General features: G+C 43.9%; 1 non-coding gene and 1 pseudogene across 1 annotated transcript; one reads left to right on the forward strand and one right to left on the reverse strand.

Moving 5' to 3' along the window:
- The first annotated feature begins 2,410 nt into the window (after positions 1–2,410).
- LOC116104361 lies at positions 2,411–2,535 on the forward strand (annotated as a pseudogene).
- A 3,867-nt stretch (positions 2,536–6,402) lies between these two features.
- LOC116104233 lies at positions 6,403–6,506 on the reverse strand. Its single transcript, XR_004123758.1, has one exon. It is a non-coding gene; the product is annotated as a U6 spliceosomal RNA (small nuclear RNA).
- Between the last annotated feature and the right edge of the window lie 9,388 nt (positions 6,507–15,894).

A 15,894-nucleotide genomic window follows, 5' to 3' on the forward strand; every position in this document is an offset into this window, starting at 1 on the left:
CTTTAGGAGTCTTTGTAGAAATAATGTATCCACACAGTAGAAAACTCATTATGAGTTTTTTCCTACAATTGTCCCAGGGAATTGTCCTAGAAGAAAAACCCCTGAAGTTCATGGTCAAGAATCAAGAATCATTTTCATGTAAGAACAGCCTATTTATCAGGTTTCCCCTTACTGATTCATTCATTGTCGATATTTCATTCAATATAAGCCATTTCTTTCTAGGTATCCCAGGCTGGCTTTGAACTCATCAGTCGTCTTGCCCCTGCCTTCTTTTTTTTTTTTTAAAGATTTATTTATTTATGAAGTACACTGTAGTTGTCTTCAGACACACCAGAAGAGGGCATTCGATCTCATTACAGATGGTTGTGAGCCACCATGTGGTTGCTGGGATTTGAACTCAGGACCTCTAGAAGAGCAGTCAGTGCTCTTAACCACTGAGCCATCTCTCCAGCCCTTGCCCCTGCCTTCTAAGGGCTGGGATTACATGCATGTGCTACCACACCTGGGAATATAGCCATTCTGAATAAAACAAATTGCACACAGCATTCAGCAAACCAAAATGAACACATTGCTTATTTTAATTCTAATTATTATTATTTTATTTAGGATTTTTTTTTTTGACCTCAAGTCTCATTATGTAGCTCAGGCTAGACTCAAAATCACAGAGATCTGCCTGCTTCTGCCTCCTAACTGCTGGGATTAAAGTTGTTCACCACTATGTCCAATAGAGCTCCTTTTTAGATAGGGTCCCAATAGCATAAAGATTCTGTAAATCGCAGGTGAGCATTTTGTCCTCATCATTTATTTATGTAGCTCTCAGGACCTAAATGTACCCAGCCAGGGGCCATTCAGAAAGAGAGCAGACTTGGTCAGAGTTGGGTTTTCCTTTTCTCTTAAACCCGCAGGTTATGGCAAACTGCTGCATAACTATATTTTCCAAAAAGAAGACTCATTCTACACATTTTCTATGATTAAATAAAACTTGTCATCTGATGGATAGAGTCTCTAATAAGAACACAGATGAATGACACAAGAGAGAGAGAGAGAGAGAAAGAGAGAGAGAGAGAGAGAGACTACTGTGAACTTCAGGAGGAAGAGTTGGAGAAAACAGAGTTGACAATTGTGAAGCATTCACGTCCGTTTGTCATAACGAAATTCAGCTTTTATGCACTCTGCTTAGTTGTAGACCCCGGAAGAACCATTGGAGAAAGTCCTTATCACTGTGATTACAGGTGTAAAGACAGACATTGGAATGGTCAATGACTTTATTAGTGTTCTAAGTAATTCCCCCATAATTTTATTGTTTTAAATATATATATTACATATATATATATATATATTGTATATATATTGGCTTTTTTGAGACAGGGTTTCTCTGTGTAGCCCTGGCTGTCCTGGAACTCACTCTGTAGACCAGGCTGGCCTCAAACTCAGAAATCTGCCTGCCTCTGCCTCCCAAGTGCTGGGATTAAAGGTATGCACCACCACCGCCCGGCTTAATAATAATTTTTGATAAAGAAACTTCACCAAGCCTAGCAGGACTCTAGCCCTAAAGTCAATGACATTATCGAAAGCAGTTCAAAGCTGTTGTGACTGGTTTCCGACACTGTGAACTGGGCAACCACCAGGAGGCTATGTAACCTCCACATGTTCAGTTTAAAATATTGATAAACTCAGCTCATAACAACTTTGGACTTCTCTTTTCCACTTGTAGTAAGGATGGGACCCAAAGCTGTTATGTTCAATAACTGAAAGTGAGCTAGTTACTCTCTTGTCAGTGCTTACGATGGACATGTCCAACAAAGGTCACTCACTCTTAAGGACCAAAACGTAGTCTTAGAATTTCCCCTGTAGTCTTGAGCGTTTACCAGAAGCCATCCTGACCTGTTCCTTTTGGGCAGGAAAGAACAGCTGTCTACCTTTCCCGTCAGCACGTTAGTCATCTCTGAGATGTCATCCTCAGGAATGTGGTGGAAGGAGCCAGAGATCAACCCTCTATGCAGAGATTCTACAGTCAGGGCTCATCTAGAAAAGTGTGCTGAGCCTCGTGAGGTGGGTGAGCCTGGAGCCGGAGCTGGCACATCCTCGTCCCGAGCATGTGTTGATTCAGAACCAACACATGATTCACAGAAGCCTGAATGTGGGAGATTGGTCAGAATGGCACATGGCCAGTGTTCCCTTAAACATTCCCAAGAACATTAGCACATCTTTCCAACTAGCAAAGACAAGTGGAAGGTAGGCTAGCTCTGAAATTTTAGGCCTGGAAACTAACATCTCAACTACTTGACCCTAAGTTTTTATACACCTGCTATTTCCTTTATGCCACTAACTAATGGCATAAGAAATTCACAGCATCTCCAGGAAGCACACAGCTATGGTAAGAAAGATGATAAAACCAATCAGTAATGCCCCTGCCCCTAGAAGGGTTGCAGGTGGCTGCTGTGTCACATGTGCCTCGGTAGACGGCAGAGAGAGGCCATGTCTACACTCAGTGTTCTGACCTATGAGCATCTGAATGGTTAGTTGTCTAACATTCCCTGAAAACAGCAAGTCTGAGATGACCACCAGTTTAGAAGCAGGCAGACCAGGGTGGGCCCCCAGGATTGGGAGCAAGCCAGAGACTAGAAGAACCCCCAATTGGGACCTCTAGGCCCCAGGCAAGAGTGAGCCTGAGATAGACAGCCCTTGCATGGGGCGACTCTGGCAGGCTGGTGACCGTCCAGTACAGCACAGGCCTGGGGATGGGGGACAGATCATGCCTGAGATGACCCCTGGCCCAGATCCATAATGCACGAGAGGGACCCAGCACTCCTGAGACCACTCCAGATACTCAGGACTTGGGGCCCCACTAAGAGGAGCAAGTAAGTGGTGGAGAAATGGAAGAGAAAGAGAAGAATGTGAGCACAAGGAACAGAAACAAAACTAGAGACCAGAGGGTAGTGAAGAACAGCATGATGTGAGTAGCTGCCACCTGGGACCATGGTGGGTCCTGTGCTGCCATCGGGGGCCACATCTGGGTCCCTGGTCCTGCAGCAATGTGGGAGACCTGACCCTACTTGATATCTCCAAGCGGTGGCTTGGACAAGGGTGCCCTCCTCCTCTGCCCCCCCCAGATCTGTCCCTGGGATCATGAGAGCAGGAGAGCTATCCCTGCCCCTCACCAGCTGCAGCACTTGGGAGAGTGAGCCCTGTACCTTGCCTGGGCAGCATAGTGGCGCTGACCCTGGTGGCAGAGGTTTGGATGAGCTGGCACCAGGGGTGTGAGCAGGGGACACCTGGCCCTGCCACTTGTCCGTCATGCGATGACATGGGCTAGGGAGAGATGCCACCCCCTCTTACCCCTTGCCATCTATGGCAGGCAGGAGAGCTGGCCATGTCCCTCACCAGCTGCAGCACTTGGGAGAGTGGGCCCTGCACCTCACCTGGACAGCGGGGTAGAGCTGGCCTTGGTTGCAGGATGTGCTGGTGAGCCAGCTGTGAGGGTGTGAGATTGAGAGAGTCAGTGGCTGACCAGCTCAGATATCTCTCAGGTCCAGAACCAGGGATTTGAATTGGCTCACCCCAACATCTACTCCATTCATGAAATGCTAGAATTCATGAAGGACCTCATCCTATAGACCCCAAACTCCAGGATCTCCATGACACAGGGCAACAGCAGGGTATCTGAGAGGAGTCCCAGTGAGGTTCCAGTATCGATAGAGCAGCAGAAGTCAGAGGCCTCATACCAGACCAACAAGTCATTGCAATGAACATTAGCAAGCAAAGAAGTGTGGACAAGAGGGCGTACTGTGGGACACACTGTGACACACTACAGCTTCCATGAGATTTTTTTTCTCTGTTTGGGGGTGTGGGTGAGATGAGTGGGGTTGGGGTACATGATGTGAAATTCATAAAGAACCAACAAAAAGTAAAAACAAAACAAAAACGCAATCAGTAGTGGAAGCGAATAACCACTATAGAAGCTGTATGAAGCTGAGGAACCGAGATCAACTTAGAAGTACCTGTCTAATTCTAGTGATGGATACCTATCAATACTTCTGAGAGGATCCATACAATGTAACAAAACTGGGTCCCATGGGAGTGGTTCCAGCTTACACTAGCAGGATAAGAGTCGCAGTCTGTTCTATATAGGCCACGCTAATACTGCCATGGCTGAGCTTTCCCATTTTTGCCTCTTTGGTAGGTATGTGGTAGTATCTCATTGTGGCATTAGTTAAAATTGTCTGACCACAATGAGGTTTTCTAATTTTATATCTATTGGGCATTTAAACATAATCAACATAGTTGAGTAAATCCTAGGTCAACTGTGGCCTTTAATGAGTAATAATGCCTCAGTATCCCTCAGGCAGTGTAACAAATTATACCACAGTAATGATGCTAGATGACAGTGAGGTGTGTGCTTGTATGTTTGTGGTAGAGGTGAGGGCACACATGAAAATATTTTTATTCAATTCAATTCTTCTGTAAGCCCAAAAGAGTTCTAAAAATAAAGTCATATTAATTTTAAAAGAAGTGTTCCAATGTGTACATGTTATTTAACTACCACATAACTTGCAGGAAAACTCCATGTAGCTTCAGAATGGCCGAGTTCAGAAACAAGGGTATCTCTTGAAACACTTTTAATTGTTTACATTTTAAAATTATTTCTGTTTTTATTTTAGGGTCTGCAGGTATGTCACGCTGCTGCTGGAGGTCAAAAGAAAGCATCGGGTCCCTGTAACAGGACTTACTGATGGTTGTGAGCCGCCATGTGGGTGTGGGAACTGAACCTGGGTGCTCTGGAAGAGCAACCAGTGCTCTTAATCACTGAGCCATCTTTCCTGTCTAATTTTTCACCATTTCTTGACACAGGAGAACAGTATGCATACAGAAAAATCTACCCTAAACACCCAGCTCCCTGACTCTGCACAAAGTGAGTGCACCCACAGAAGAGCTACTTATAGAAAGTACCACACACTGCCTGCACCCCAGGAACCCCACTTATTAGGAACTTCTAACACCATAAGCTAGTTGTGTCTGTTTTAAAATTAATGAAAGAGTAATATTGTCTGTTTTGTTTGAAGGTGGGGAGGGTCTGGCTCTTTTTGTTGTACGAATGGAAGCTGTCTGTGGGATTTGTGTAACATATTTCCACTCCTTTACACGTTCCCACTGTGTAAATAGATTAAAATTTATTTATTCTGTGTGGGTATCATCTGAGTTGTTTCAGACTGTGACAGTTATGAAAAATACAGCTATAAACACTCTTGTGCCTTTTTTTGAACATGTGCATAAAATTCCCTCTGACTATGTGCCTAAAGCAACATTTTCTGGATAAGAGGGTACGTGTGCATTTTGTTTTAGAAAATAATTCCAGATTTTACGTGATAATTGTACTGATTTTCCTCCCCTTCCCACCAGTGGCTAATCTACATCCACACTAACCCTGTGTGGGCTGTCTTTCAGACTTTCTCACTTCTGCCCTTTAGATGAGCATGTGGTCTTTCCTCATTGTCATTTTAATCAGAATTTCCCTGATTACTGATTATTCTATTTTTAATATCTATAGACTATTTACATATCCTTGTAGTGAAATATTTACTCAGATTTTTTGAGCGTTTGAATTGGGATCACTTTTTCCTTATTTGTTTTATCAGTTACACACACACACATATTAAATTTCATCTCTTAGTTTGTGGCATCCACTTTGACTTCACTAAATGCCTTGGATAAACACAACTTTTAATATAGCTGACCCAGTCAATCTTTTATTAATCAATTTATGTCTTATTTATTTCCATTTCTTAAGGCCAGGAATATATTTTCTTTTCTAAATTATCATTTAAAATAACACCAACCTTCTCCCCTTTGAGTCTAGATCCTCGTGGAATGCTGTGTGCATGCGTGTGCGTGTGCGTGTGCGTGTGTGTGTGTGTGTGTGTGTGTGTATGTGTGTGTGTGTTGGCTGTGCCAAGAGGTCCACCATACAAGGCCTTGGGTTCAATCTCCAACACTGAAACAAACTAACAGGTAAAGTCTTCCTCCCATCTCTCTGTGGGGCTACCATTCTCCTGAAAGACATCTCTGTCTGCGTGTGGATGCTTCTAGACTGTTTCCCACTGGTTCATGCATTGTGCTTGCTCCAATTCTGCACCGCCTCTGTGTCAAGTTATCTCGTGGAGTAAGCCACTGACCTTTTTGTTCTTTTCCAAGACACCTTGGCTGCTACTTTATATTTTCAGTTATCCTTCAGAACCAGCTTCTTAATCATAATGATACACAGATGCATGAACACGCTAGAACCTGCTGTGATTTTTTTTTTTACACTGAAATTGTACAAAACCCACAGGTTAACTGGACTTAACTATAGACATCTTTAACTATAGAGTCTTCTGGTTCATGAGCTTTTTTCCCCCCTTAAAATAAAATTTGGAACATTTTATGAATTTGTGTGTCATCTGTGCACAGGGGTCCTGCTAATCTCTGTATCAGCTCAATTTTAGTATATGTGCTGCCGAGCCAAACACCTGCGAGCTCTTTTTAAACCTCCATTTACTAAGGCCCAGGGTTTGGAATAGTATTTCCCGGTTTATGTGTTTTATAGTTTATATGTTTTATAAGCCCGTGGTTCATATGTCTTAATGTTTACGGTTTATATGCTTGTCTGCTTTATGACAAGTGTTTACATGTTCCAGAGGGTACTTTGTCTGTGTGCTGCCCTGGCTGAGCTCCAGCTTCTGGCCTCAGACCCTCGAGTAGCTGGGGCTGTAGACATGGACCATTGCATCTGGGTAATGTTTAGTGTGTTTGGCACTATTTTGAAATAATATCCACTGAAATTCCATTTTCTGTTAGAAGTTTAAGAGATTTTCTTTTTCCCATGTTTACTTTATATGTAGTAAACTTTCTGTATGTATGCTGAGAAATTGTTTGGAGGTTCTTTTTGACGTTTTATAATCTCATTTATATCTTCGGCCAATGTTTTATTTTTCTTTTGAATCTTTATAGATTATATTTATTTTTCCTCCCTCATTACATTCTCTTGGGCCCTCAGTAGAATCCCAAACAAAAGGAACTGTAGTGAGCATCCTTATTCAGAAGTTGAATATGTTTTTGAGGCCCTGGGGATTGTTCTCAATTTTAAAGGGAAAAAATTCAGAATCTCACCACCATATTTATTATGAGTCTTATAATTAAATCTTTCATCAGGTAAAGAAGCTTCTTTAGTCACTAATTTTTTTCTAACATTATATATTATATCTTCTATTTTGTGCAAATGCGCTGTCACTGAGCTACACCCCACTCCAGTGCTTTTTGTGTTTTGTTTGAGAAAGTATTTCAAATTTATCTGGCCTTCAGCCCACCATCTTCCTACCTCAGCTTCCAGCATTCTAGAACTAAAGTGTACTGCCCCCACCCCCACCCCCGTGAGTGTGTGTCTGTGTGTGTGCGTGTGTGTGTGTGGGTGTGTGTGGGTGTGGGTGTGGGGTGTGTGTGTGTGTGTGTGTGTGTGTGTGTGTGTGTGTATATGTGTATGTGCTTTGTACTCATTCCATGGCACAGGTGTAGAGGTCAGAGGCCAGTGGTAGACTCATTTCTCTCCTTCCACTTTTGAGTTTCATAGATCACACTCAAGGCATCAGCTTGCATCCTCAGGCAGTGAGTGCCTTTACCCACTGAGCATATGCTGGCCCCGGACTGTGATTTTTATGGAGATGCTAGGAATATGAACACAGGTTTGCACAGCGAGCACTTTACCAGTGGAGCCAATGTTTGTCACAACTATCCGTTTGGGTGGTCATTTAAGTTTTAAATGTTTCAGTTTGTTTACTGTAATGTTCATTATATAAGAATTAACCACAGGGCTAGAAGGACAGTTCAATCATTAAGAGCACTGACTGCTCTTCCAAAGGACCTCAATTCCCAGCACCCACATGGCAGCTCACAAGTGTCTTTAACTCCAGGTCCAGGGGATTGAATAGCCTCACATGGACATACATGTAGGCAGAATACAATGCACATTTAAAAAACAAACAAACAAACAAACAAACAACCTACTTCTTTACTCCCATAATAAACTCAGTTTGATCATTCCTTTTATGTCTTTTGAGATTTTTTTTTTTTTTTTTTTTTTTTTTTTTTTTTTTTAGTTTACTTAAGAAGAAAAAAAAAAAAGAGAGAGAATCTAGGTAAGTCCCAGGTGGAGAAGAGCACAGGGAAAGATTCTGTGGACTTAAGGCTCTGTTTATGATATGCTTATAATACTAAGGCTTAGTAGCTACAATAAGAAATAAGACCTTTCCAAGAAAAACTTCTAAAAGAATTCTGAATTCTCCTTGCTTTTAAAAGTAAAACTAGGGGGCTAGGGACATGGCTCAGCTGTTAATACTGCAGAGGACCCAGGTTTGATCCCTAGCACCCACCCACCCATATTGGGCAGCTCATACCTGCTTGTAACTCCAGTTCCACGGGATCCAACACCCTCTTCTGTCCTCCATGGGTATTGCACACACACAGTGCACGTACAGGGAAGCAGGCACATGCACATGAACCAAAATAAATACACCAGAAGTAGTAAAGTTAATTATCAAGCATTTTAAAAATAAATCCAACTGTAATCAGAAGGTAGAATTGCTATTCCTAATTTTTGTTAGCATATCAGTTTCACTTCCTGGTAATAACACCAGTAATTAAGACAAAAATAAGCAAAAAAAAAAATGCAAACTAAACATATAATTATGATAGCTCCTTAAATGTAAAGCATTATTTACAAAACTGATGCTTGGCTCAACCCGATGTTTTCATCCACATGCCCTGTAGGATGAGATCATCCGGAAAAGCTGGACATGGGTCCCTAAAATAATGCTCTATTCTTCAAGCCTTTCTGTGTATCTGAATAATGAAACCCCCTAATGAAACCCCCTAGTCCTTTTTCACATCTCTGAAATAAGGAAGAGAAACACAGAAAGATAGACACCAAAAAAGTAGCAGCAAACTGTCATTTGATGAAGGGTGCCCAAGGCGAGTGGACAGATGGGTGCGTGCTCCAGACTCACCTGCTCATCAAGGGAAACAGACAAGTAACTCTGAGCTTCAGACAACTTCTGACAAGAGTTAATGATTGTGGTTTCCAGGGCTTGAGCAGCTCCCTGCTTAGTTGCAAGATGGTCATTGCTTGCTCCTGCTTCTCAGCGGCTAGTGGAGCACATAGCTACAGCAGGCCATCCTTTCTCTGAAGTTCCCATTTCTCCTTGTGCCTATTCTTTGGGATGCTCACATATAGAGGGAGAGCAGGTATCCTCTTAAACCTCATTTGTAAGTAAGCCACAAACAGTAGAACTTCGGGCAGCAGACATCGTGTTGTTTTAAAACTGTATTTATGAAGGACTACTCCTTTAAGATATGAGAGCTGCCGGGCAGTGGTGGCGCACGCCTTTAACCCCAGCACTTGGGAGGCAGAGGCAGACGGATTTCTGAGTTCGAGGCCAGCCAGGTCTACAGAGAGAGTTCCAGGACAGCCAGGGCTTCTCAGAGAAACCCTGTCTTGAAAAAAACAAAAACAAAAGTAAACAAACAAACAAAACAAAACACAACAACAACAACAACAACAAAAAACAAGATATGAGAGCTTAGGAGAGGTACAACCTGGGCTGTCTGTGGACATTTAACCAGTCGTCTTTGGAGCTCCAAATCAGGTCCTGGCCACAGCAGGCCACACAGTTCCATCAATGGTCAAGATGCTGCGGATCTCGATTTTTCCCTGATGATAAGATCTGGATTAAAGGTGTATGGAAAAACATGAACTAAAGTCTTATCTCATTTTCTTATACTGTGGCAGATGTGGGGTTTATGTTCTAGTCTTCTTGGGTATGAATTCAGTTAAGAGGCATATTTTAAGTGAAAGTTTACCCAGCAAAGCAGCAGTTTAGTTGGAGAAGCTGAGCTGAATAATCTCAAGAATTGGAGTCCCAAGGCAGAGCTTCGTACTGGGGTCTACACTGTGGAAAGAAGTCTTAAGGACTACTTATGACATGAGTGACATGCTCATTAGGTAAGGTGTCTCTTTTTCTGTCACAAATCATGGTGGACTAGATCTTCCTTTTAGAGTATTTTTCTACCACACAAAAGTTAGGGGTATAAAGGCCACAATGTAAGCAATATTTATAATGACTTCATGAATCCCATAGTGAGGATGCACACCCTTTGTGTATTAGTCAGGGGTCTCTAGACAACTTATAAACAACTTATAAAATGAATCTCTCTGTACATAGATTTACTGGGATGTCTTGCAGGCTCTGCTCCCGCTAAACTGACAAAGGTAGGTTGTGAATGAAAGTCCTAGAATCCAGTAGCTGCTCAGTCCACGAGGCTGAATATTTCAGCTGGTCTTCAGTATACTCTGAAATCCTGAAGAAGGCTCGAATGTAGTGGATCTCAACCTTCTTCATGCTGCGACCCTTTGATATAGTTCCTCTCATGTTGTGGTGACCCCCAACCATAAAATTATTTTCATTGCTGGTTTATAGCTGTCATTTTCCTCCTGTTGTAAGTTTTGTAATGTCAATCTCCGTGTTTTCTGACGGTCTTGGGTGATCCCTGTGAAAGGATCATTCAACCCCCATGCAGGGCACCACCCATAGGTTGAGAACAGCTGTGCTAACGCTAGTGAGTGGACTTGCTAGCAAGGTGAGAGCAAGCGGATAAACAGCAAGTTTCCTTTAATGCCTTTATATAGGCTTCCAGAAGAAGGTGTGGCCCAGATTAGATATGGATTAGAAGTATGCCTTCTTGCCTCAGAGTCCAGATTAAAGGTGTGTCTTCCTACCTCAAAGATCCAGATGAGATGCAGTCTCCTTGACAACCAAGAATAGCCATTACGTAAGCTTTGTTAATGAATGTGTGAGCAAATGTCCACATGCCCTGCTTTCTAATATAGTGGGAACAACCCAACTGCAATGTCAAGAATATTTAACCTCAAAACAGCATCTGTCAGGAGACAGAGCTCTCACAATGCAATGGTTACTTTCTTTTGTTACCACCATATCTTATCTTGTCTATGGGCGGTCCGTGGCAGTCCCTTCCCAGAGTAGGTGTTAAGAACCATCCTTACCTGTAATTTAGTCACTCATGTTAGAGGAAGTAGAACCATCCATGAAAGGGAAATAGCGCCTGCACATGTTCTCCAGGGAGGCCCAGGGGGTGCTATCGGAGGCTGCCAAGACCAAGTCTGACTTTGTTCCTTTTCTCCTGTCCTTCATAGCACCTGGTCAGCTTGGCTTTTTCATGCCCAGACCTCGCCAGTTCTCCTCTCTAGCATTCCCGACCTTGTCATCTGAAGCATAATGGTCCCTTTAGTCCTAACATCATGCTAGCAAGAAAATGGCCAAGCACAGTAGGCGTTCAAAAAGGGTTTGTTGGGCTCAGAGATGTTTATGTGTTCACGTCTTCAGGATGGTTCTTCTCTATAGCCAAGGCTAGCTTTGAACTCTGATTCTCCTGTTTCATCCTCTTGGGTGTCGGGAGTGAGGGGCAAGACAAACTCAGATGGATGAATGGGACAAACAAAATATCTGTTTGTCATGAAGTTAAACATGCACACGTTCTTATGCCACTCCAGAGAAGACTCTGGTCTGTCTCTGGTCTGTCTTTTTTAGGTATTGTTCTATTGGCATGGTATTTAGCAAAACTTGTATATTTTTCTAAGTTGTATTTTTAATTGACAAATAATATTTGTATGTTAATGGAGTACAATCGTGCAACAGGTACTTGTATACAAGCTTGACATTGAAATTGGCATTTTCTGCATGCCGTACTGTCCGGCTTGTTTTCCTATAGCTGAAGTAAGGGGTAGATTTCTACCAAGTGTACTTCATTCTATTCTTTGGCTACATGGACAACATATGCTACCTCATAAGAGGAGTGGGCAAGAGGTGTGTGTATATTATTGTAACAGAGCCTCATCCCTTAGTAGTCACTAACACCTTAGCACAACTGACTCCATGATGGAAGTACCATTCAGGTCAGATCATAAAATTCAACACGCAGACACAATATGACTTGTCAAAATGAAAACAAAGACCTAATCTATCAAAGTATGTAGTTCTGGGAAAGTCTCTAAAAGCGCTAACCTTGCTTCCTGGATTCTACAGTTCTGCTTCTGGCTAACTGTTCTTGTTAACTGAATGAAGAATATGGTTTTTGTGCTTAAAAGCTCATGAGGAGAAAGGCGTAGTGCTGCATTGGGATCTGAAATGCCCAGCGCAGTTGCTGGGTGACTTTGTATTGGCTTAAAGCCATGCCTGAGCAGTCTTCTTTGGTGGATACCCTACAGCATTTCTAGAGCTCCCACTGAGATCCCAAAGGCACCAAGGGTCAGAGCCCCTCAGAGTAGGGAAGAGTGAGGTCAAGGAGCTCCTACAGGGTGCAGAGCCTCAGTTAGGGGATGCACAGCCTGAGTTTCACATCCCTAAGACTCGCTGTCTAATGCTTTGGAGGGATCTGACACCTCCACTACCTCCATCCCAAAAGAAAACAATTAGAAAGTTGCCTAGTCTGTCACCCCCAGAGGTAAGTTAGAAGGTTAAGGGACCTTCTGTTTAAACACATAGGACAGGTCAGGGGTCGCAGGTGATCCACTGTCTAGGATCCATGTGAGATATCACTAGATTCCCTGGTCTGTTCATGTGTATGAATGTGTGATGGCTACCCCTGGTTGTCCTCTCTCTGTCTCTGTCTGTCTCTCTGTCTTTGTCTCTGTGTCTGTGTCTGTGTCTGTCTGTCTGTCTCTCTCTCTCTCTCTCTCTCTCTCTCTCTCTCTCTCTCTCTCTCTCTCTCTCCCCCTGTATCTTTCTATGGATTTCAGTTAGGTCTGTTTTCATGTATTGACCTGAGGTTTCTCTGAGACCCACTCTGGCTAAAGGTCTGCTCTTTTTTATTGGGGACCTGAATCTTTTTAGCTCTGCCAGGTCACCCAGAGGAATCCCCCAAATCCTCTGCCTCTGAAGTGGCTCACTGGGCTCCTGCTCACGCTCAGGGTTAGTCCTGGTCCCTGTGTGGAGGTGATAAAGGGTTGGGCCTTCCTGCCATCAAAGTGGAATGCACACAGGGCTGGAGAAACAGTTCCGCAAGGCAAGCACTCCCTCTGCTCCCTGACCTAAGCAGCCAGGGAAAGAAAGAGTTCACCTGGGCTGAGCTCAGAGGAAAAGAGAAAGTTCCACACCTTCTTCCTTCATGATTTATCTCTTCTTTTCAATCAATGATCTGTGTAACTGGAAAACTCAAATCCCACCATTCTCTGGGAAAAAAAAGTAGAAAGACCACTCTCAGGCCAGGAGAGGGGATCATGGCAAGACAATGAAGCCTGGATAGAACACAGACCAAGGAGACTTTAAACAACTTTCCTTTTAGAAGGAAAAAAAGTCCTTTTTAGAAGAATTAAAGGCAGCTGCTAAGAAGATTTTCTTTGTCACCAAGTTGGTACCAGATATTAGAAAATAACTTTTAGCCGGGCAGTGGTGGCTTTAATCCCAGCACTTGGGAGGCAGAGGCAGGCGTATTTCTGAGTTGGAGGCCAGCCTGGTCTACAGAGTGAGTTCCAGGACAGCCAGGGCTACACAGAGAAACCCTGTCTCGAAAAAACCAAAAAAAAAAAAAAAAAAAAAAAAAAAAAAAAAAAAAAAAAAAAAAAAAAAAAAAAAAAGAGTTACAAGCCTTGAAAGACCAACTTTGTGCATCAGAGGCTGCCTATCTTAGCTACCAGCTGAGGGGAGGCAAAAGGAGCCTGTTTCAGAGTAGAGCTACTGCTGTCCTTCAGATCCCAGCTCCTAGGACTAAGAGACAGGTGCAATAGTTCCTAGGAGCAGTAGGGTATTTCTGCCTCTGAATACCAGTTTGTGGGAACAGCAAGTCCTCTATACAGCAGCACAAAGAGGGGCACTAAGCCCCTAATCGGGACTGAGACTAAACAAAGACATTTGATGCTTTAAAGACTCAGTTCTGGACTTCAGCTCCTGCCCTAGTACTTCCTGATGAACTAAACCTGTTTGTCCATAAAACAAACGGCAAAGGGGGTGTAACCCAAACTTTGGGGCCATGCAATTGCCTTGCAATATACCTGCCCAAACGATTGGACCTTGTAGCCACAGGATGGCCCACCTATTTAAGAGCTGTGGCAGCTACTGCTGGTCTAACACAAAACAATGAACAAAAAGGTTAACTCTGGGTCAAGATGATAGAGCCACAGGACCCCACCCCCTTGAGGCCCTCCTCTGAGAAACACTAGAATGCTGGCTGTCTAATGCCTGTGTGAACTGGTACCAGGCCCTACTCCTGGACCACACTTGAGTCTGGTTTGAGAAACCCACCACCATCAGCCATCAATCCTGCTTGATGATGACCTCTTGCTTGATGCCAACCTGCAGACACTCATCCATGATGTCATAGATGAAAGATGAAACCAGGTGCACCAGAGCAGTCTTCTCTGGTGGATATCCTACAACATGATTGGAATAAGAAAGTCTCCAGGAAGAGACGCAGGAAACCTGCCTCTGGACTTTCCCACTGCTCCTGCAGTTAGTGCTTCCCTTCCCTCCCCTCCCGCTTTACCTGCATAGATGCCTCCAGCTTTTCAGAGAGGGCAAACAGAGAGGGCCCAGCCTGGCACCTGAATGGTGGCACTCTCTTCCCCCTAACAACCCCACCACCACCTGGAGTGGCAGATGCTGGCTTTGGGAACGGACAAACAGCTGGCACCCCCCCTTGATAGATAACTAACGTGTCTTTGGTGCAGATGGCGCCTGTTCTTGAGAGAAACAAGGACCAAACAGCCTTGAAAAGGTAAGTGGCCCACTCTTGGGCCATGAGAGAAGGGCAACTGAGTGTTCCCAGAGACCTGCGGCCAGTTTGTAAAAACACACTAGCTCCTGATAGCACCATAAAGTTACTTCCCAGGTCAGAAGAGTCCACCCTACCAGCCACACGATTCAGCCCTGCTGTCTGAACCAAGGATATCAGGTTTGAAGGATGGCTTCCCCTTGTCACCTCCCCTGTCATGTGACCCCAAAGCCTGATGATCCCTGCTTATGCATGTGCTTATGCAAATACTCTAAGCCCCTGGCCTGGGCATCATTGCATTCCTAACCTTCGAAGTGGAGAAGGCTTGTGATCCAGGTCTGACTCGTGAATAAAGGCTCTCTTACATTTGTACTACATTGGACTTGCCATTCTTAGACTTCTTCTAGGCTTCCCGAGAACTGGGCATAACATCCCCACGGGTTTACGTGTTGAATGCTTGCTTTCTAGGTGGTAGTGTTGCTTTGGAGGCTCTGGAAACATGGAGGTGGGATCTAGTTAGAGGACAGTCTCTGGGGCCATGCCTTTGAAGGATGTACTTGGTCCCCTGTCCCTCACTAGCTCTCTACTTCCTGTTCAACCCGAGGCAAAGAGTCCCTTCTGTCACATATTCAACCAATCATGATATCCTGCCCAAGCACACAGGGCAAAGCAACCCTGGACTGAGCCCTTTGAAACTGCGAGCAAGCAAAAACAAATGACTGCAAACCCCAAATCTTTTCTCCCCTAAAACTTTTGGTTTTAGACATTAGGAACTTGATTGAAATGACAAGAACTGACTGATGAGACTTAGTCTGAAGCCCTGGGCATGGGAAGATGGTCTATGAAGAGTGGCCTTCAGTCTACCTGAAATCTTAGCACTTGGGGACTGTGGCGGGCAAGTCAAGAGTTCCACACCCCTGGAGAGAGACGGTGCAGCGGTCAAGAGTGTTTATTGCTCTGGAAAAGGACCAGAGCTTGGTTCCAAGTGTCCATGTGGGATGGTTCACACCTGCCTGCAACTCCAGCTCCAAGAGATCGGATGCCATTTTTGGCTTCCACAGGTTTTTGCAAACAAGTGGCACA

This window comes from Mastomys coucha, unplaced genomic scaffold, assembly GCF_008632895.1.
Source record: "Mastomys coucha isolate ucsf_1 unplaced genomic scaffold, UCSF_Mcou_1 pScaffold21, whole genome shotgun sequence".
Lineage (NCBI taxonomy): Eukaryota > Metazoa > Chordata > Mammalia > Rodentia > Muridae > Mastomys > Mastomys coucha.